This window comes from Nomascus leucogenys, chromosome 24 (genome assembly GCF_006542625.1).
Source record: "Nomascus leucogenys isolate Asia chromosome 24, Asia_NLE_v1, whole genome shotgun sequence".
In the NCBI taxonomy this organism is placed as follows: domain Eukaryota; kingdom Metazoa; phylum Chordata; class Mammalia; order Primates; family Hylobatidae; genus Nomascus; species Nomascus leucogenys.
The window spans coordinates 13,343,629-13,364,801 of NC_044404.1; the positions used below are offsets into that span (position 1 = coordinate 13,343,629).

General features: G+C 53.5%; 1 protein-coding gene across 3 annotated transcripts in view; it reads right to left on the reverse strand.

Annotated features, from left to right (window-relative positions):
* DHRS3 (dehydrogenase/reductase 3) overlaps positions 1-21,173 on the reverse strand; it is a 50,160-nt gene that overhangs the window by 15,948 nt on the left and 13,039 nt on the right. Inside the window, exon 1 of one of the 3 annotated variants that reach the window (XM_030805567.1) lies at positions 11,825-12,229. The exons of 1 other annotated variant lie outside the window; for it this stretch is intronic. The gene's annotated coding sequence lies outside the window, so the exon portion shown is untranslated. Of the gene's footprint in view, positions 1-11,601; positions 12,230-21,173 lie in introns of those variants that run through there. One more of the 3 variants, XM_030805566.1, reaches the window with a different exon arrangement.

Genomic DNA, 21,173 nt, shown 5'->3' on the forward strand with positions numbered 1-21,173 from the left:
TCCCTCCATGCACTCACCCACTCCATCCATCCATCCATTCATCCATCCATCCACCCATCCACCCACCCACCCATCTATCCCTCATCTACCCTACTCCATCTATCCAACCATCCGCTCACCTACCCCACTTCATCCATCCATGCATTCATGCATCCATCCATCCATTTATTCACCTGCCCAACTCCATTCATCTATGCATTCATCCACCCACCCACCCACCCACCAGCCCCACCCACCAGCCCCACTGCACCTATCCATCCATCTGGTTTCTGAGTATGTCAGCCCAAGGGGGAGGTAATCCTTGGTTTCCATTCTTCTGTTCTGGTCCCGCCTAACCCCATCCTCCCTCTGGCTCCTATGTGTAACAGGACCATGGGGCTTGCACAGTCCCCTGGGGTCTGGCTGAGGCAAGGAGAGGTGCCTCTGGGGGCCCTAAGAATTGCTGGGCAAGTTGACAGAGAGGAAAGCTTAAAGCGGGGGGCTTGCAGGAAGGTATAGGGTTCAGATGTCTGTGGGGGCAAGTGGTCACCCCAGCACTGTCGACCTAGCTGGAAGACCACCCTGGAGAGGAAGTGGAGCAGGGCTGAGGGAGAAGAAATGAAAGCTGTCTCCCACTATCTTCTGTGGGCCAGGAAGCCCCCCAGGCAGGGCCCTAAGACTTGGCTGTTTCCTTTCAAGGGTCTGTTGAGGGCGCCCCAGGCGGGCTGGGGAACTGGCCTCACCTCTCCCTGGCATCATGATAGGTTTGCCTTTCTGCCTCCTCACCCCCAACCCCCTGGGCCCCAATTCTATCCCATTCTATCTCTGTGTGCGAGATCATGTGTGTGTCTGTGTACATCTCTCGGTGTGTGTGTCTCTGTGTGTGTGTCTGTGGGCATTTCTCTGTGTAAGTGTATGTGTTTGTGTGTGTGTCTGTGTGCGAGTGTGTGTGTGTGTGTCTCTGTGTCTCTGAATGTGTGTCTCTGTGTGTCTCTCTATGTGAGTCTATGTCTCTGTGTGTCTGTGTGTCTCTATGTGTCTCTGTGTGAGTGTGTGTTTGTGTGTGACTGTGTGTGTGTGAGTGAGTGTGTAGCCATGTGTGCTGTTGTGTTTCCTTAGGTCCTTGGTGGATGCTGGGAGTCGCAGGGAAGTGGGGCTGGGCACCTTCCATCTTAGGAACCAGTAGCGCCTCTGAAGTGCTGGGCTGGCGCCAGAGCGAGCTGAGTGGAGGGAATGGGCCCCTTTCCCTGGTAGGTGCTGCCCCGTGGAGCTGCCCCAGCCACTGTCCCTTCCTGGCTCCTCTTCCCCCTCCAGCCTCCTACCCTGACCCTTCTGGGGAATCTCCATCACTGACCAGGTAACTGGCAGATACCGCTCTGCAGGCCTGCCCAGGTGGCTGCTGCCAGAGTTCCCTGGAGGTGACCTGCACAGCTGACAGGACAAGGGTCCCACCCAGGGCCAGCATGAGCATGAGGACTGGGCGGGTGGAGGCGGGCGTCTGAGGGTATGTGGGGTGGGGGCCTGCAGAGGGAACTGATTTCTGAGCCCTTGGAACCAGTGTGGCTGCCTCTTAGTGAACTTGGGACAGGCAGCAGCTGGCAAGGCCAGAGGCCTGGAATTTACTCTTAAGCAGGGTTTATAGAATAAGGGCTGGGGTGGCTCAGCACCTCCAGGCCTCCCCTCCTCTTCCCTCCCCTCCGGGGCAAATGGTGAGCTTTTGTCCCCTTCTCTCTCCTAGTGACTGGTAGGGGGAGGCGGGAAGGGGAGAAAGACCTCTGGTCTCTGGGGCCCCGGGCTGTCCTGCCCTCGCCCAGAGCTGCTCTCACAGCGGCTATAGCCAGACAGACTGCTCAGCGGCCCTCTGCGCTGAAGGCTGTCATTATCCATGGTCACAGTGGAGAAAACCGTGGCTTTTTCCTTACGGTAGGGTAAGTAACTCCCCCTACGCCACTCACTGTGATACAGGATTCGAACCCAGAGCCTCGGACCTTTGCAGAGGCACCCCTAAGCCCCCGGGCACGGTGGGGTCATCTGAGCTTTGATGGTTCTACTCTCCTCAGAGGCATCCCCATGCCCTGCATTCATCCCCGCCCAGCCAGCCTTCTCCTGCTTTGTCTCCTCCAATGTCCACAACAGCCCCGTCCATCCAGCACCACACAGACAGCCGGCTATGGGCTGGGGTGGTGATCCAACAGAGAATGAAGCAGATGTGATCCTGCTTCAAGGAACCCACATTCCAGTGGGGGAAGACAGAGAAGGAACCAGAAAACAGTCAGTCGCAAACGACAGTTAAGTGGGATAAAGAAGAAACAAGAAAACCTCATTTGCATCGGGGAATTGACAAGGTAGCCATGTCATAATTTTAAAGATAAGGAAACTGTAGTTCACTGCAGTTTGTCTGAGGTCACACAGCAACTGAATAATGGAGCTGCGATTTGAACCAAGGTCATGTCTAGCTCCCCAGGCTGTGGGGATTGCACCACCACTCACTGTCCTATAAGAGAAAGCACATCTCCTCTCTTCAAGGGATCCTGTGGGGATTAAGCTGGCAGAAGCTGGCATCCACTAACTAACTGCTCAGTACCCACTCCCTGTTGGTATTTCCCATGGGGAGGAAAAGCTGAGAAAATCATAGCACTGCCTCTGATACACCCTCTTCTGCAGGCTTTAAAATGATAAGTGTCACGACATGGAAAAGTACTCATGAGTCTAATGTTCAGACAAAATGGGTGCAACACTATTTGAATAAGATAATCTCAACTCTAAACTTTTTTTTTTTTTTGAGACAGAGTCTCGCTCTGTTGCCCAGGCTGGAGTGCAGTGGCACAATCATGACTCACTGCAGCCTCCATTTCCTGGGCTCAGGTGATCCTCCCACCTCAGCCTCCCAAGTAGCTGGGACCAGAGGTGCAAGCCACTACTCCTGGCTAATTTTTATATTTTTTGTAGAGATGGGGTTTTGCCATGTTTCCCCAGGCTGGTCTCAAGCTCCTGGGGCTCAAGTGATTGTCCCACCTCAGCCTCCCAAAGTGCTGGGATTACAAGCATAAGCTACCAGGTCAATGGAAGTCAACAGGCTACGCAGAGATTGGTTATCTCAGGCAGGATCACAGCTGACTGTCTTTTGCTTCTTTATATTTGTATAAGCAAAAAATATCTCTAAAGAACAAGTGTTGTTATTTATGATCTTAAAAATAGAAGGTGGGGCTGGGTGTGGTGGCTCAGGAGGCTGAGGTGGGAGGATCGCTTGAGCCCAGGGGACAGAGGCTGCAGTGAGCCAAGATCTCACCACTGCACTCCAGCCTGGATGACAGAGAGAGACCCAGTCTCAAAAAAACAAAAAACAAAACAAAACAAAAAACAACAGAAGGTGGAGTAAAAGCTTCCCCATGGATCACTCTCCAAATAGATTCTTTACCCACAGGTAACGTCACTCAGCCCTGTGGGTCCAACCCCTTGTCCCCGAGCCCCGGAGTGGTGCCCTTCGGGGGCCCTCATCCATTGGCAAGTGACTGTCTATTCACATCTCTCTTCCCGTTGTTGAGTGAGTAAGGGAGGGAGCCTGCCAGGGGATCCACAGCTCCCAGTTTCCACTTGCTCGTTACACAGTGCTCTTGGCCCTGCGTGTGCTGTCACTGCCATTTGGGGTCTATATCCTGTCTCTTAGAGGACAGGGACTAAATCTCTCAAATTCAGGTTTCTCCTGTGTCCTTACCTGGTGCCTGGCCCGGGCTGTTTTTCTCTGTTTCAAATTCAGGGCTACTTATGGACTCCTATTCAACCTGCAAAACCCTACTTGAATGTTCCCTCAGTTCTGAAGCCTCTCTGGCTGTTCCTTCCAGCCTCCCCACAACAACAACAGCGCCACCACTATACAATGGCTAAATCTGTTGAGCAGTTGTCATGGGCCAGACACTGTGCTGAGTACATGGATATGTTTTCTTCTTTAATCCTTACAACCCCTCGAGGTGGGTATGTTTACCTTCTCCATTTAATAGGTAAGCCTCAGACAGACAGTGACTCCTCCAAGGTCACGCAGCTCATAAGAGCAGATCAGCCTGACTCAGGATACCCATTCCTCACTGCTAACACTAGCCTTTGTTCAACCTCCACTAGTGCACAGATGTGAGCATGCTGACTGATTGGTGAACACCCCTGCCTCTCCCATGAGCGTGCAAGGTCCTCCAGGGAATCTTATTCATCTCGTAACCCCAGCATCCAGCATGGGCCAGGCATAAGAGTAAAAGCTCAGCTAACATCATCACAAGACACCAGCCCCAGGAGGATACCGAGTGCCCCTTCTCTACCCAGCCTTGCCTTCCTAGCCCAGAGGGGCTTGCTGGACTTGGCTTTCATTCCTGGAGTTCAGCTGCAGCTCACCCTCCCACCGGCGACATGAGCTGGGTGGTCTCTGGGTGGGTCCCAGGAGGAGCATCTGTTTATAATTGGCAGCCCCGGAAAGATCTGAGACCCTGGGCAGATCTTTGGCAGGCCAGCTCATGTCCCATGGGCCCCATGTTTTGGAGCTGGATTGGTGCTGACTTGGCTTCTCAGAGGGAAAGAAAATACCCGCCAGAGACCCCAAACCACAGCAGGCTGGGCGGTGGGGTGGGAAGGTCACAGCGTGGAGGGTGCACAGCTCTCTGCCCCGGCCCCTCCAGTAGGAGGCTGTTAATAAAAATCCATCCCTGTGGTCAGATGAGAAGGAGCAGGCAAGCAGCATCTAGCTTGTAAGACATTAGGGTTAGAATGGGGTGCTAGATAGCAGAGGGTGAGTGTGAGCGTGGCATAGGTTACAACTGGAATTTCCCCCTTTCACAACCCTATTTCCAAAAGGAGAGACCCTATCTCGAGTAGAGCAGCTTAGAACATGGGCTGCGGAGCCAGACTGCCTGGGTTCAATTCTTTAACAGTTATGAATTACATGAACTTAACCTCTATGAATTAAGGTTTAAAACATCCACTCTTTTTCTTTTCTTTTCTCTTCTCTTCTCTCTTTTCTTTTCTTTTTCTTTTCTTTTTTGAGATAGAGCCTCGCTCTGTGGCCTAGGCTGGCGTGCAGTGGCGCGATCTCAGCTCACTGCCTCCTCTGCTTCCCGGGTTTGAGCGATTCTCCTGCCTCAGCCTCCCAAGTAGCTGGGATTACAGGTGTGTGCCACCACACCCAGCTAATTTTTGTATTTTTAGTTGAGATGGGGTTTCACCATAATTCACCAACATGGTGAATTACAGGTGTGAGCCACCGCGCCCAGCCTAAAACACCCACTTTGAAGAGTAGGTTGGGAGGATTAAGAAAGGGCACAATAAATGCCAGCTGTGGGCTGGATATGGTGGCTCACGCCTATATTCCCAGCACTTTGGGAGGCCGAGGTGGGGGAATCGCTTGAGGCCAGGAGCTCAAGATCAGCCTGGGCAACATAGCAAGACTCTGTCTCTGTTTTTTAAAAAGCTAGCTGTCATTATTATTATTGTTGTTATTATTATTATTATTAGCACAGCAACAGAAATAGATCCCCCTTTGCAGTAGAAGATCCACATGCCCTGTTGGGGAAATGGTTGCCTGGAAGACCCCATCTGGTCTCCACCTCCATCTGACTGCCCAGGGCATGCCTGCCCTAGGCACAGCCTTGACTGGGGCAAAACCGCAGAATCTTGCTATCTCTTGATTCCATCCTTCCACCTTACTTAGAAGACCCTCCTTTGTCTATGCCCCCAAACCTGAGAAGGTAGAGACCAGCTGTCAAAACTGTCCACCTGCAGAGCAAGTTGCGGGGGGATTTCTTAGGGAGGAGAGGTTTTCAAGCAGAGCCCCAAGGAACTCTGGGGGTTCTGGTGAGGAGCCTCTGGAGGTGCTGAGGGTGGCGTGGGGAGCAGGCAGACATCATTCCAGGCTTCTCCTCGCTCCTGCCCCAGTCACCCAGAGTGGTGACACTTCAGGTTTCTAGAATAGTCATTTCTTTTTCTTTGAGATGATGTTTCACTCTTGTTGCCCAGACTGGAGTGCAGTGGCGCGATCTTGGCTCACTGAAACCTTCACCTCCCGGGTTTGAGCGATTCTCCTGCCTCAGCCTCCCGAGTAGCTGGGATTACAGGCGTGCACCACCACGCCCGGCTAATTTTATAATTTTAGTAGAGACGGGGTTTCTCCATGTTGGCCAAGCTGGTCTCGAACTCCTGACCTCAGGTGATCCACCTGCCTCGGCCTCCCAAAGTGCTGGGATTACAGGCGTGAGCCACCGCGCCCGACCTAGAATAGTCATTTCTACAAAGACTCTGTTGCTAAAAAAAAAAAATAGTTGGAATGTGACTCTGAATCTGCAGCCTGTTCCTCTCCAGCACAGCCCTGGAAGGAAGCCTGCTTTCTCCGAATGGACCCCAGTGGGATCCCTCTAGCTGTCACCCATTGAGAGTGCTGGCCTGTCACCCGGGCACACCCAACAAGCCTACCAGCTCTTCTGCTTCCTGTGCAGATCCACACTGATCACACTGATCAAAACTGATCCACAATGATCAGGTACCAACTTCCAGCAAATCCTTCCCAGACTTTCTAATCCCTTCCACCTTTTTTTCTGGGAGGCCTGTTTTCCAGACTCTACACAATCCAGTCTGCATGCTGTCAGGTAAAAGGATGGGGACAGAGAGATCGCGCGATTCTGTGGTTTTGCCCCACTCAAGGCTGTTTCTAGGGGAGGAGACAGACATAGAGCTTCAGAAGGGGTCTTCCAGGCAACCATTACCCCAACAGCGTTCTGGATCTTCCATCAGCAAGGGGGATCTATATCTGTTGCTGTGCTAATAAGAATAGTAACAGCTGGCATTTATTGGTGTAGCCCTAGGTTCGTTACAGGTGCCCCACGGCTGACCCCAGGAGGTCAGAGGTGACAGAAGCCACTGGGCCTGTCAGGGACTTCGGCTAGGTCCTTATGTGTCCTTCCTGTTCCTGCACTGCTCAGCTGCTGCAGCCTAGGCAGGTCTCTCCCACGTAGCCCTGCGAAACAGGCTTTCCCTGGCTCCAGGCCCCTGTTTTGGCCTGCCGAGAATGTTTTGGCTACCGCTGGCTGAGCTGTTGGGGAGGATTGTGATGAAGCTCCTCAAATTAGATCAGCCAGCGGTGTCGCCCTCCCACAAGTCCCTGACCGCAACCTGGAGCAGGGCAGAGACTTCCTCCAGGCGGACATCCAGCCTGGAACTGGCTGGCTTGGGAGGCACAGGAATGACAGTAGCTCTGACATGCATGTGGGGCTCACTAGCTGGCCACGCTGCCTCAGCATGGGTGCCATGGGGTGTCTAGTCCTCTGTCAGCTCAGAAGGGCTCATACCCGAGAAAACTGATACACGAAGGGGCTATGTAATTCCAAGCGGTAAGCGGTAGAGCTGGAACCTCAACTTACGCAATCTGTGCCCTTGCCACTGACTTTACCTGCGGGAGCGAAATGACCCTACAAAACAACATATTCATTCGGTGCACAGGTACAGTGAGCAGATGCCATGTGCCAAGGACTGGACAGAAAGGTGTCCACCTCCCAGGGAACGAGGGAAAGGTGCGGTCATCATTCGGTCTTGATGACCAAGTGGTTATGAAAGGCATGACAGAGATGTTCCTTGCCCCTCTGCGAGGACACTGGGGCTCTGATGGGGCTCAGGTGGGAGGACAGGTGAGGACAGAAGCTGTTCTGAGCATGGGTCAGCACAGTGCCCAGGGCTGGTGTTTGCTGTGAGGGGGTATGGGGTGTGCCTGGAGCACCCTTGGTCTCCAAGTGGGCGGGACGGGACTGTGGCAAGCACTCATCGCCACCACAGTGAGCAGTCTGTGGACCTTTACTGCAGGCTGGGTCCCGCTCTGGGCTCTTAGACTGAATCCTCTCGGCTGCCCGGGGGTGGTACAGTTGGCTGATTAGTGTCCCCTGAGAAGCTGAGTCCAAGTCCTGACCCTTGGTACCTGTGAATGTGACCTTATGCTGAAAAAGGGTCTTTGTCATTGAGTAGCTGTGATTGAGTTGAGGACCTCAAAGAGAGATCATCCTGGGTTAGGGTGGGCTCTCAATCTAAGGACTAGTGTCCTCATGAGAGACAGAAGAGGGACACACAGAGGAGAGGAAGGCTGTGTGAAGATGGAAGCAGAGACGGCAGTGAGGCGGCCGCAAGGAAGGCGATGCCAGGAGCTGCCAAGAGCCACCAAGAGCTGAAAGAGACAAGGAAGGATCCTTCCCTAGAGCCCGGGAGGGAGTGGGGCCCAGCTGACACCTGGAGTTTGGACTTCTGGTACCCAGAAACGTGAGAGCAGCTCTGGTGTTTTGGGCCACGCAGCTGGTGGTCATTTGTTGTGCCATTGACGGGAAACTAACACAAATGGGCTCCATTATCCTCATTCAACAGAGGAGGCCAAGCGAGGCCCAGCCCCAGGCTCCCGAGGCTGGGAGGTGACAGAGGCTGCGTCCCCTCCACACCACTCCCTGTTTTCAGATGCCCAGCTCTTTTTAACCTCCGAAGCCTCTTCACTGTCCCGCATTAAGTGTTTTCTCTGACCGTATGCCCACTCCACCACGCACCCTGTCAGCCTGACCTCTGAAATCCAGAGGCTTCTCACCACTTCTCGCCACCTCCACGGCACCTGGGGGCCCTGCCTCAGCGCCCTTCACCTGGAGCACAGGTGGACCCCTCACCTGGTCCCAAAAGGTCACCTGGCTCCTACCTTTGCCCCAGGGCCCCTGCCTCAGTCTGTTCTCAACACAACAGCCAGAGATCCTTCTAGAATGTGTCAGGCCACGTCACCCTGCTCATGACTACTGATGGCTGCCTATCTCACAGACTGGAATCTAGTGTTTACTGGGATCGCAGGCCCTTCCTGGTCTGCCCCATCCCCTCGTCTCAGCTCCTCCCTCCTAGGTCTCGGCCCTGCAGAAGCACTGGCCCCTCTACCTCAGGGCCTTTGCACTGGCTGCTCTCTGCTCTCTTTTCCCAAGTATCCCTCTCCTTGTAGGGCACCCTCTCTTCTTTTTAAAAAATTGTTATGATTATTATTATCTGTAGAGACGGGGGTCTCACATTGTTGCCCAGGCTGGTCTTGAATTCCTGGCTTCAAGTGATCCTCCTGCCTCAGTCTCCCAAAGTGCTGGGATTACAGGAGTGAGGTACCACACCTGGCCACCTTCTCATAGGTTCTGCTCAAGTGTCTCTTTACCCAAGAGGTCTTCATGTAAAATGCCCCAACCCCACAAACACCAGCTCTGATTTGATTTCTACCCTTCTTTGATTTCCTCCTTCCCAGTTGCTGAGACAGGCATGTCTCCCCCTGTGATGAGCACCTCGTGCTCCTGAGGACACTCCTTCAAATGCTAAAACCACGCCCTGCCAAGAGCCAGTACCTGACAACTGGGCAGTCTCCACCTCATCCCTGGGTGTGATTCTTGCGAAACTTTTTGGTTCTGGGACCACTCAGAAAACTCTCCAGGGAAATGGTCACAAAAGCTGACTCGGGGCAGGCAGAACACTGCTCACTCCCAGCCAGAAACCCATGGGCTGATATTTCTTTTCACAAACATCCACAGCCTACAAGACTGGCCGGGGCTCCACCTCCATCTGACTGCCCAGGGCCACACTTGGCAAAACACGGAGGCAGAGAAACTCAGGCTAGAGTTCATGGCTGATGCCTCATAACCTTTGCCCCTTTCCCCCACTGGACCTCTTGCTGGAAAGTGCTGGGTGATCTTGGGGTGGGAGTGCCAAGGAGGGGAGGGAGGAGCCAGCATCTACAGACCACCCTTCCCTCACAGCGCACATCTCCAGGTTACTGTCCACCCGGGTGGGATTCAAATTTAGACAGTCTAAGTAACTCATGCAGGCTGCACTACTAGAAGTTTCAAAGCAAGGGCCGGACTCCAAAGGGAAGCTCTTTTAACAGCCCTGTCCTGCCTCATTCATTCAAGGAGTATTTGTGGAATTGTGTACACCAGGCACTTTGGAGGCCCTGGGATCCAGCGGGGAATACATTTATCTCACTTGCGGAGTTTGCTTGTGTGTTAAGTCCGGGGACGACGAGCATGAACACTTGTTCACGTGAACGAATGACTGTATAGTAAGTAGTTTTCTAGCCACTAGAAAGTGCTAGAAGTGCATGGGAGGAACACATAGCTTTGTAGGGGGTTGGAGGGAGTGATTACGGGGCGGGAGTGGTATTCAGATGGTGGGGGAAGGTGCAGGGAAGTCCTCTTGGTTAAAGTAACATTTTGGAAGAGATCTGAGGGAAGTGAAGGAGGGAGCGATACAGATGTGTGGAGGAAGAGCATCCCTGGTGGAGGGAACAGCTGGTGCAAAGGCCCTGGGGTGGGAATGAGCTTCCCCAGCACGGAGACCAGTGTGGAAGAGCAAGCGGGAGACACCAGCCACAGCAGGACTTTGAATTCTATTGTGAGATGGGGTAGATTGGGAGGTTGTAAGCAGAAGAAAGACAGCCTCTGACATGAAGCTGGAAGGGGCTGGGCTGGGGTGCTTAGGTGATGGGAGAAGAGGGATTCTGGACGGTTGCAGAGCTGGGTGCTGGAGAAAGTGAGCTTCCCAGAGGACCCCAGAGCGTTTGGCCTGAGAAAATGGAAGAATGAGGTTGCCGTTCCCTGAGCCCCAGCGCCTCCCTCTCCAGGAGGGTTGGCTCTGACAAGCCCCAGGTGTGCAGGAAGAGAATCCCGGGTCCCTTCAGCTTCCAGAACAATTGGTTTACGCAGAGGGAGGGGAGGGGAGGGGAGGCGGTGATCGAGAAAGCAGTTCCAGGTGGCAAGGGCAGCTCCCAGGGAAGAGGCTGCCCCAGCGCCTGGGACCCACCTAGCGCAGCGGGGGTGAGCCCAGTTTCCAATAACAAAGTGCCCGGGCCGTCCCAACCCCGGCCCTGACAGCTAACGAGCTGCAGCCGGCTCGGTGCGCGGCCGGGAGGCCAGCCTGGCTCACATGATGGCGTGAGGGGGTGGCAGGAGGAGCCGCCAAGCCTCAGCGGGTCGGGCAGGAGGCTCCAGGAAGTCTTTCTGAAAGTGGGCCCAGGGGTGGGCGCGGGGCGGGGTCGCGGGGGTCCCGGGAGGGGCTGGGCGCGGCTGCAGTGCTGGGTGGGGATCGGGCTGGGATCCCAAGCGGCGGATAGGAAAGGGGTGGAAAGGGGATGGGAAGGGGCGGGAGATAGATGGGGAGGGGGCGGGGCGAGGCTGGGGTCCTGGGTGCAGACGGGAAGGCGACTGGGTGGAGCGGGTGAGGAGGGGGCCAGGTGGTGTCCCGGGAGCAGATAGGGAGGGCTTTGCGGGGAAAGCGGGGAAGCAGGTTGGGGTCCTGGGCCGGGCTGCGAAGGAAGGCCGCGGTGGGGTAAGGGTACAGATGGGGGGCGATGGGAGAGGCTGGGGGCTGTGGAGAGGTGCTGGGTTGGGATCCCTGGTGCAGATGGGGAGGGGGCAGGGTAGGTGGCTGCAGAAGGGGGCTGGGTTGAGGTCTCAGGTGCAGACGAGGAGGGGCTGGGCGGAGGGGGCGAGGAGGGGAGACGGGCTGGGGGCCGGGGCGCTGCTGGGGTCCCCCTCCCGCCCCGGGACCGCCCGCTCTTGCCCAGACCCGTCGGTAAACAGACGCCGTGATGTCACGGGCGCCGCTGACCTGTGGCTGAACCCGGAGCTGTAAATGAGATGCAAGGTGCCAGCAGCCTCCGGCCGCAGGGCCTACGAGCCACACGCGCTCCTCCGCCGGCCCGAGGTTACCCCAGCTGCACACACGGACAGGATGCTGCAAACGCCACCAGACATTGCAACACGCAGCCAGTCTGCTGGCCGCCGCGTGAACCGTCCCGGCAGCCCTCGCCGCCCCTCTGGCGGGCACCCGCCTCCCTGGAGCGGCCTCGCTCCCCTCGAGCACCCCTGGGGGCTGGCAGCTCCCTCCCCTCCGGGGGCAGCCTCTCCTCTAGGGTCTCTGTCTCCGCTTCCCCAAGAAGCCTCTAAACCCGAGGGCTGGGCCTCCGAGGTCAGCTTCGGGTTTTCGTGGGAAGAGATTGGGGAGGTGCCTGCCTTTGCCCTGGGCTTTCTGGGAAGCTCATTACTTCTCCCTTGCAAAGCCTGGATGGGGGGTTGCAGGGATGGCTTCCAGGTATAAAGAGGTATAAAAGTGTCCCGTTGGCCGCGCACCGCCCCTCCCTTCCGAAGCAGGGGGCCTGTTTATCTCGCGGAGCTCCCAGAGCAGCCCTGGACCGCACTAACTTGGCAGCCAGCGCTCAGAGCTGAGAGCCTGCACTGTCCTTTGGAATGAAAAGCAGCCTGGTTGGGGCCTCAAGGAATCTGCTCTGGAGTTGATTTGCTGTGTGACTTTTGGATGAGTCACTTGGCATCTCTGAGCTTCACCATCTCCATCTGGGGAAGTGGGGAAAACTGAAACTGGCCTCCCTGTGCTGGTGTGGGGAAGGTCAAAAGTGCAAGAAAATGCTCTCCAAACCGCAGGGCCGGTCAGAAGCCTCAGGTGCAGGGGGCCTGGCACGGCGAGAACTTGGAGACCCTCAGAGAAACCAAAGCTGCCCTTCTCCTCACCCATGCCCCCCCAAACTGAGTCTCTGGGTTTATTGTGAGAAGCTGGGGTGACGAGGTCTTTGGGGATGAATAGTCCACCCTGGCTCAAGGAGACCCCCATTGACTCCCCTACTTGGACCCCATTAGCTAATGATCACCTTGCCTTGTGGGGGGTGGGGAACCTAGAAATGACCCCAGATCTCCCCCCGCCCTAGACGGAGTCTTGCTCTGTCACCCGGGCTGGAGTGCAGTGGCGCGATCTCGGCTCACTGCAACTTCCGCCTCCCGGGTTCAAGTGATTCTCCTGCCTCAGCTTCCCGAGTACCTGGGATTACAGGCGCCCATCACTGCGCCAGGCTAATTTTTCTACTTTTAGTAGAGACAGAGTTTCACCATCTTGGCCAGGCTGGTCTCGAACTCCTGACCTCAACTGGTCCACCCACTTCAGCCTCCCAAAGTGTTAGGATTACAGGCGTGAGCCACCGCGCCCGGCCTGAAATGACCCCAGATCTTTAGTGAGTACCCCTGGAGTGCAACAAGGCACAGCTGAACTCCAGCCCTGATTCCAGCTTCTCCTTCACTGAATTTAATCTTTACATCCTTCTCCCTAACATCCCTCTGCTTTCTTGTCTTTGCAGCACTTAGTCACTATCTGAAGTGATTGTGGTTATTTGTTTGCTTGGTTTTTGTCTATTTCTTCCATTCTCAAACACACACGCTCTCTAGAACGTAGGCTCTCCAAGGAATTTCCAGGCCTGGCTTGTTAATTGGGTGCCCGGTGACTATGTGAATGATTGAATGAAATAGTTTTGCCTCTTCTGTGAAACATTAGTAACTTCCCTTTGAGGGGAACTTGGGAGGGATGAAGTTGACAACCTGTGTGGTATGGCTATCGTTAGGACCAGCCACATAATTCTCAGGGTCCCTGGTTCAAAAATTGTAAAGAATTTCAAGATGGTGACAGCAGAGCCTCAAACCAAGTGCAGGGCCCAGTGAGAATCCCTGGGTCACACCCAGGAAGCCAGCTCCAGCCATCACACAGAGGGTGCCCAACAGGAACACCCAGTGGGACCTCGTGCCAAGTCACGAGCCTTCCACGCTCCCCCAGGCAGCAGGAAACACAAACACAGCTCGGGCAGAGCCACTCCAGGGAGAACGTATCACACATCCCCGGCAGACAGGTGACACCTGGCAAACTAAAAGTTGCCCGCACATCCAATCTCTACATGTGCAGGGGCAGTAGACATGGCAGCGTATTAGCTGTAGGGGAAAGAGGAATAACAACAACAGGTAACCTGGGCAACATGGCAAAAGCCTGTCTCCACTAAAAATACTAAAGTTAGCCGGGCGTGGTGGTGCGCGCCTGTAGTCCCAGCCGCTCGGGAGGATCACGTGAGCCTGGGAGGTTGAGGCTGCCGTGAGCTGAGATCGCACCAATGCACTCTAGCCTGAGTGATGGAGTGAGACTCTGTCTCAGCAAGTGAAATAAAACAAAAAAAAATAACGACAGTCCTCATCATAATTAGCATTTACTTAGGAGTTTCTCTGAGTTCAACAGTGAGGTTTACGGCCCCTTATCCTCCGTTCTAGAATCCAAAAAGCTCTAAAATCCTACATTTAATTTTGACACATGCGTTTAGAGCAAGCACTAACTGGAACCATCATGAGGCTAGTTCTGGTCTCTTTATCCCACTGTGGTGACTATCACTGTGATTACGGGTGGCCGCCCTAGACCTTGCTGTGGGCGTCACTAGGTATATGGCCTATGTGCTGGATTGCATTTCTAAAATCCAAAACATCAGACCTGTGAGACACAGCTAGCCTTAAGGGTTTCAGATAAGGGTCTGTAGACTTGAACTCGGCTTCTTTTTAGAGATAAGGCACTGAGACCCTGGAAGTATAAGTAATCGGTCAAGAGCAAAGCCAGGAACTAGCTGAGCAGAGACCCCCAGACCAGTTGGTGGTACCTCTCGGAGCTGCTGGCAGAAGAAAGAATTCTGCTCTTATTTTGGAAAAGGAAATAAACATTTTACTGGAATATCTCAGCATCTCCCTCATACTCCAACATGAAATTCAGAGGTCACTGAGCTGGTAGGCTCAATCACACACCAGGCTGATGTGTCCCAGGGAGACCTTCAGCTAATTAAACGTAATTTATGGACCAGCCTCTAAGGACAAGCCTTAAATTACTTGCAAGCTGTGCCAAGGTAGCTATCCTACAGGCTATTAATTAGAAATCAGTTTAATCTCTGCTAGGATGAAGGTCAACTGCCTTGGAGTTGACCCTTCCGGCTGACTGGTCTCATGCTATCAGGCTGTGGCTCTGGGCCCAGAGGGCCAGGGGATTCAGGGGAAGCGGGACATTCAATGGGAAATGGCCAGGCCAGCACACCCTGCAAAGACCAGGATGCTGGGAGAAAAGCCAGGCCCTTGGCCTATAGGGCCAGGTGAGGCAGAAATTTTCCCAAGCACCAGCCCCACAGAAAGTGATTTTCCGCGGTCCTCAGAGAGCATCACATCCCTCCAACATCAGAGAATTCTATGGAAAATCAGGCTTCTGTCACCTTCCATTAATGTGGGCTGGTTGTGCATCCTGTAGAAAGCCTTCAGTGGCTCCCTAGTACTCTCCCAATCATGTCCAGACTTCACCCCACAACCACCAGGCTCTATGAGGTATGGCCGTGTCCATCTCTCTCCACTCCCTGCTCACACTTTTGTTCTGGCCAGGCCAGGGTCTTTTTCCCAAAGGAAACAAACTCTCTCATCTCCCATTTTCTAGCTCTGCTCTTTCCCTCCGCCTGGGATATTTTCCTTCTGCTGCTTCTATCTCATCCTTAATGCCTCAGCTTAGACCCCAGTCCTAGGCACAGCCAGGTTTCCTTTCCTAGAAGCCAGACTGCCTGGATTCGAATCCCATGGCTACCTGGGCTGTGTGACCTTGGGCAAGTGTTTAAACTTTCTGAGCCCTAGTATTTCCATCTTTAAACTGGGAACAGTGACTGTGTCATAGGGTTGCTCTGAGGAGTAAATCAGATTGTCACGGAAATTGTTTAGCACATGGGTAGCACTTTATTAACAACAAAGACTGGTTGGAAGCCCCTGTCTGTGCTTGTAGCTGCCTCCAGCCATGGTCTGCCCTACCAAGGCATGTGGGCTCAGAGAGGTCTAGTAACTTGCTCAAGGTCACATGGCAAAGCGAATAGAAGAGCCAGCATATGAACTTTGGTGCGGTTGACTCCTGAACTCAGAATCTGAATCTCTATGCTTTACTGGCTCCTTGAGAAAGAAGGAACCGCACACACACACACAAAACACACACACAGTTCCGCTGACTTGAAAGCTCAGGAAACATCCCCAAAGCCAAGGCATGGATCTGCTGGCTGAGGAGGTGTGAGCCCTCGGAGGGCACCATGTGCCCAGTCCACACTGACCTTGTGTCTTGCCATCCCTTAAGGACCCTGTCTCCTCTGCTGTGTGCTCATAGGGAAGTGGCCTGGAGAGGCCAGGTCAGACTCTTAATTCTTTGGCAACTGAGATGTAAGAACATGGGCCGTGCAGCCAGAGGTGGACAGACGCCATGTGGGTGTGTCTGGCAGGACTGCCTGCCTGCATGAAGGTCATGCCGCCCTTTATAGTCACACTGGCCCCAGCTCCCCACGGTGACCTGCCACCAGGCCTGTGAGAGGGGCCACTGCTTGCTGGGCTGGGGAAGCTCTAAAAGGACTCCAGAGGCCCCCCACCAACCACCTTGGAAGGACCCAATATCATCTCTGTTCTGCTTCCCTGCCCACATCTGGAGGGGAGGGAGAGCTGGCCTCTCGCACCTGTGAAGTATCACTAGCAACCGTGACCTAGCAAAGGGCTTCTTTCCTCTCATATCACAGTCTATCTCTCTATCTGTCGTCTAGAAAAGGTTCCAAAGTCAGTCTGTTGACAACCTGCTGGACTTCGGTGGCTGAGCATTTTGCCTCTTTGAACTACAATCTCCTTGAAGGCAGAGATTTTAGCTCAACCCTGAAAAGTCCATTCTATATTTTTTTTTTCTTGGGGACATAAAGGGGGTGGTAAGGCATCAGCAAATGACCTGATAAGGTCTGCAGGATTAGATCTGGAGGGCTGCCTGATACAGGCAGGCCTGGCTCTCCTGGCTGTTTCCACATGGCATGACTGAAAGATGAGTGCTGTCCTTCCACAAGAAGGTGTACTGGACCCCTTGCTCCTGCTCATGGTATCCCCATCTGCCCTGCAGAAGCCCACCTCCCGACTCCCAAACCCTATGGCTTGGCTGGGGCTGGTATACCCCTGGCTCAGAGTCTGGCCATGACCCACAGCTGGCCAAATAGAGCACCATTTCCTTGGTTCAGGCTCACCCAGTCACTGCCAGAGAGACCCAATTCCTGGACCCTTCCAGGACTTCTGGGCAAAGAACACCTGTGTCTACTCGAATGGGAGCTGGAAAGGTTACGTTACGAGCAGCAGGGGGCAGGTGTGAGCAGCCCCGTGGCAGAGAGGTCTGCCTCAAAGTGAGGGGAGAGAGAAGCTCTCCTGAATCCTGACAGCACTGACCCCTGGAGACATGCCCGAAGTCAGCCCTACCCAGGGACTTCTGGTCCCATGAGTCAATAAACCAATCTGGTCCCATGAGTCAATAAACCAATCTGAGCCCCCATCGGGAAAGCTGGAGGTGATGTTGTTTGACCCATATAGACTGTCTGGCTATGGACTCCACCAGGGGCCATCAACACCATCTCTTCCGTGAAACTGTCAACCAAAAGGCAAGACTCATTGGTTACAAGCAGACACCCTGGGTTCCAATCCTGCTGGGTCATTTACTAGCTGTGTGATTCTAAGTTACTGACCCTCAGAGTCCTGTTGGTAAGAAGAAGATGATAACAGTACCCACGCTGGAAGGTTACTTCGAGGAGTAAATGACCTTGTGACATGTCAGGGCTTAGAACAGTCCCTGGCACATAGTAGGTGTTCAATAATCACTGGCTCTACCTAGCTACGATGGGTCGGTCATGCATTCATTTAGGCAACAACCCTTTATTAAGTATCTACTGTGGGCCAGGTGCTGTGCCAGTTGCCAGATACTTGGTGAGTGAGAGGGCATGCCCCCTGCCCCTGTGGATATCAACAAGTGGCCACAAAGTGTGGTGAGTTGCTATGGTAACCCTTGACTTTGGCCTCACCGCAGCCCAGTCCTGACCAATTGAGCTACTTGGACGCAGACATCAAAAATGACTAATGCCTTGTGCAGGGGAAGTTGGATGGTTGTGGGGGTTGGGCAGCCAGGACCAGAGAGGAGGCTGTACCCCTGACCAGCCTCAGCCCCTGGGTTGCAGAAAGGCCTATGTTGGACCAGCCCCTGCCTGGGAAGATAGGGGCTGTGCCACGGGTCATCTCAACAGGGGTCAGGCCATGGGTGGAAGGGAGATGGCCAGCCTCCCTGTAGGGAGTGGTTCCCTTCCACAGACTTCTAGAAAGGGTCAAGGGCTCCAATTTCCCCGAGGGCTTCTGTGGCAGGGGCAGAACTCTCTCCTTCCCGGGGGAGTCCCAGAACCAAGGTTGAGTCAGGCCAGCGGGTTTGTTGCCTTTTTTCCCTGGTGCCCTGCTGAGCATCTGGTCTAATATGCAGGAGAAGGGCTGGAGCAGGGCGTATCCACCGCCCCCCACCCCCACGGCCATTGCCCCAACTGGAAGGAGTGGTTGTCTCTTGGAAACACTCTCGCAATTACCCAGGAGGTGATAGGAGCTATTTCACTACATTTCCACATCTTCATTTTTCAGATGAGGGAATCAAAGCCCAGAGAGGGTTGCTTGCCCAAGGTCACACAGCAGGTCACTGGGAGGCCTCTCATAATCTACAGCATTAGGAACTGGTTTCCAGCAGCCCTGGCCGGCACTACAAATTGCATGAGTGCTCTGGCCAGAGCCGGCCTCTACCGCCCAAAAGATTTTGGCCACTGTGACACTGCCTACGGGCCAGGTCTGGGCTTTGGGGCTGGGGTTGTCAAGGCACACTCTCCCAGGGATGGGTGCTTTGGAGGCAGGGAGGGCCTGGGAGAAACCTCCTGTGTCCTTTCTGGCAAATGGATTTGGGCTGAGTCCCCCTTGGAGAGGCTGTCTCAGCCCCGGTTGGGCATTCAGAGCTTCTAGCTTGTGGGCACCCCAGAGGTAGAGGAGGTGTCGAGGCTGAGGGCAGAGGGGTTCCACACGTCTGGGGTGGGAGTGTGGGTCCCTCTCCTGCGGGGCAAAAGCCGAAGCGAACTAGAGGGCATTTGGTCCAGAAGCCACAGCACCTTGGAGTAAAGAGCCAAAGGTGGAGGTGTCATTAAAGTGGGGACGTCCAGCAAATCCAAGAAGGGTCCATCGAGGAGAGGGAGTGGGCTGAGTCATTTCCTTGAAGCATCATTTTCAAGCCTTATTCTTTTCCTTTCTTTAAAACAATGACTTTCTTTCAAAACGCAAGCCAAAATCTTAACATGGAATTGTAAGCCACAAAACAGAAGTGACAACACCGATCTACTCCACAGGAAGGAGGGGTTCCTCAGAACCCTTCCTGCTCCAACTCCCACTTGGCCCTACCTTCTTGGGGCTTCTAGGGTGCTCTGGAACCCAGTTTGAAAACCTGGACCTTGAACCTCAGCTGGTGCTGAGGTCTGCATGGGGACCGCGGGGCTTGGAGGCTGGTAGAAGTGGTTGCGGGAGGTGGGACGCAGACAGGAGACCGTGTTCCCTAGGAGGCTGTTTCAGTGTGGACAAGATCATCATACGCTTCACTCATCAAAATCCCCAAAAGGCTGCTGAAAAGGGGATTTAAGGTCACATTCCTTGAAGTAGGGTTGGCCAATGGGGTAAGAAAGGCTGGGGCCCAGTGGCCTTCACCAGGCTGACCATTGGTGGCCTTAAGCACCAAGCCACACATCTGTACTCTCCACCCTGAGCTTGCCCTGGCTTCTGTGTCACAGGATACTGGGGCGTTCCCTGCCTCTCACACGAGCTCTCCCCCTGGGCCTGCATCTGAGCCTGTAGGGCTTGGATGGGTTTTGATTATATCTAGTCCAAGCCTTCTTAACCCAGAGTCTAGGATAGGTGACAGGGGTACATGACCCCTTAAAAGTACAAAACTTTCAGTTGCACCTTCTTCCTTGGTTAGAGTTCATATTTTCTTCAGACCCTTGAAGGGCTCTACAACCAGCAAAAAAATGGAGAGTTACTGCAACCCCCTCAGTTGCCACCTACTTCAAGAAGTCTTCTAAGATTTTCCTTAATTTACAGTGATCAAAGCTCTCAGGCCACGCAGAGCTCAGTGACCTCGGGCTTAACTGGAGGGAGCTGTCACTCACTCTCTCCTCTGCAGCTGGGTCTCTGCATGTTAAGATGTCACACTAGTTGTCAAATGAAAGAAATTCAACTGTGCTATTCCCCTGCTTGTCAGTTTACTCTTTAAAAAAGAAACCCTGATAACTGAGGACTATTTTATTCCTTTGGCAAGTCTCCCATTCATTGTATGCAAATACTGCTACTCAGTGCTCTAAACGATGTTTGTGTAAAAGCGGATTTCACTACATCCCTGCCCGCATCCTGTTGACTCACTCACTGCTTATCACAGCTCTCTCCAGAACCCTCTGTGTACTAAGCCCCATTACTTAACAGCTTGTCTCTTGACCTCTCCATGACCCTGAATGAGGCAGGCCAGGCCAGGCTGAGATTATCTGTTGCAGCGGGAAAAGATGCAGTGTTGAAGCTGGGAAGCCTGGGTTCAGAATCTGCCCTCAGCGACGTGTCCCAGGACGGCCACTTCACCTGGATCTCAGAAATGCGTGCTGCTGGCCGGGTGCGGTGGCTCACGCCTGTAATCCCAGCACTTTGGGAGGCTGAGGCAGGCGGATCACAAGGTCAAGAGATCGAGACCATCCTGGCCAACATGGTGAAACCCCATCTCTACTAAAAATATAAAAATTAGCTGGGGTGGCACATGCCTGTAATCCCAGCTACTCGGGAGGCTGAGGCAGGAGAATCGCTTGAACCCGGGAGGCTGAGGCAAGAGAATCACTTGAACCCGGGAGGAGGTGGAGGTTGCAGTGAGCTGAGATCGTGCCACTGCACTCCAGCCTGGGCGACTGGCACAACTCCATCTCAAAAAAAAAGGAAGGTCAAGGAAGACAATGAATGTGCAAAAGCACTGTGTAGTCATGTAGAGTACCAAGTCACGTGTATTACTATCGTCACACACATTGCCACAGCCACCTACAGCGCCACAGCCATGTATATTACCATGGTCATGTACAGTATCAGTCTTGTATATTACCACGGTTATGTACAGTATATCAATCTTGTATATTACCAAGGTCATATACAGTATCAGTCCTGTATATTACTACGGTTATGTACAGTATCAATCTTGTATATTACCAAGGTCATATACAGTATCAGTCTTGTATATTACTACGGTTATGTACAGTATCAATCTTGTATATTACTATGGTCATGTACAGTATCAGTCTTGTATATTACCACAGTTATGTACAGTATCAATGTTGTATATTACCATGGTCATGTACAGTATCATTCTTGCATATTACTATGGTCTTGTAGAGTATCCATCTTGTATATTACCAAGGTCATGTACAGTATCTATCTTGTATATTACCATGGTTATGTACAGTACCA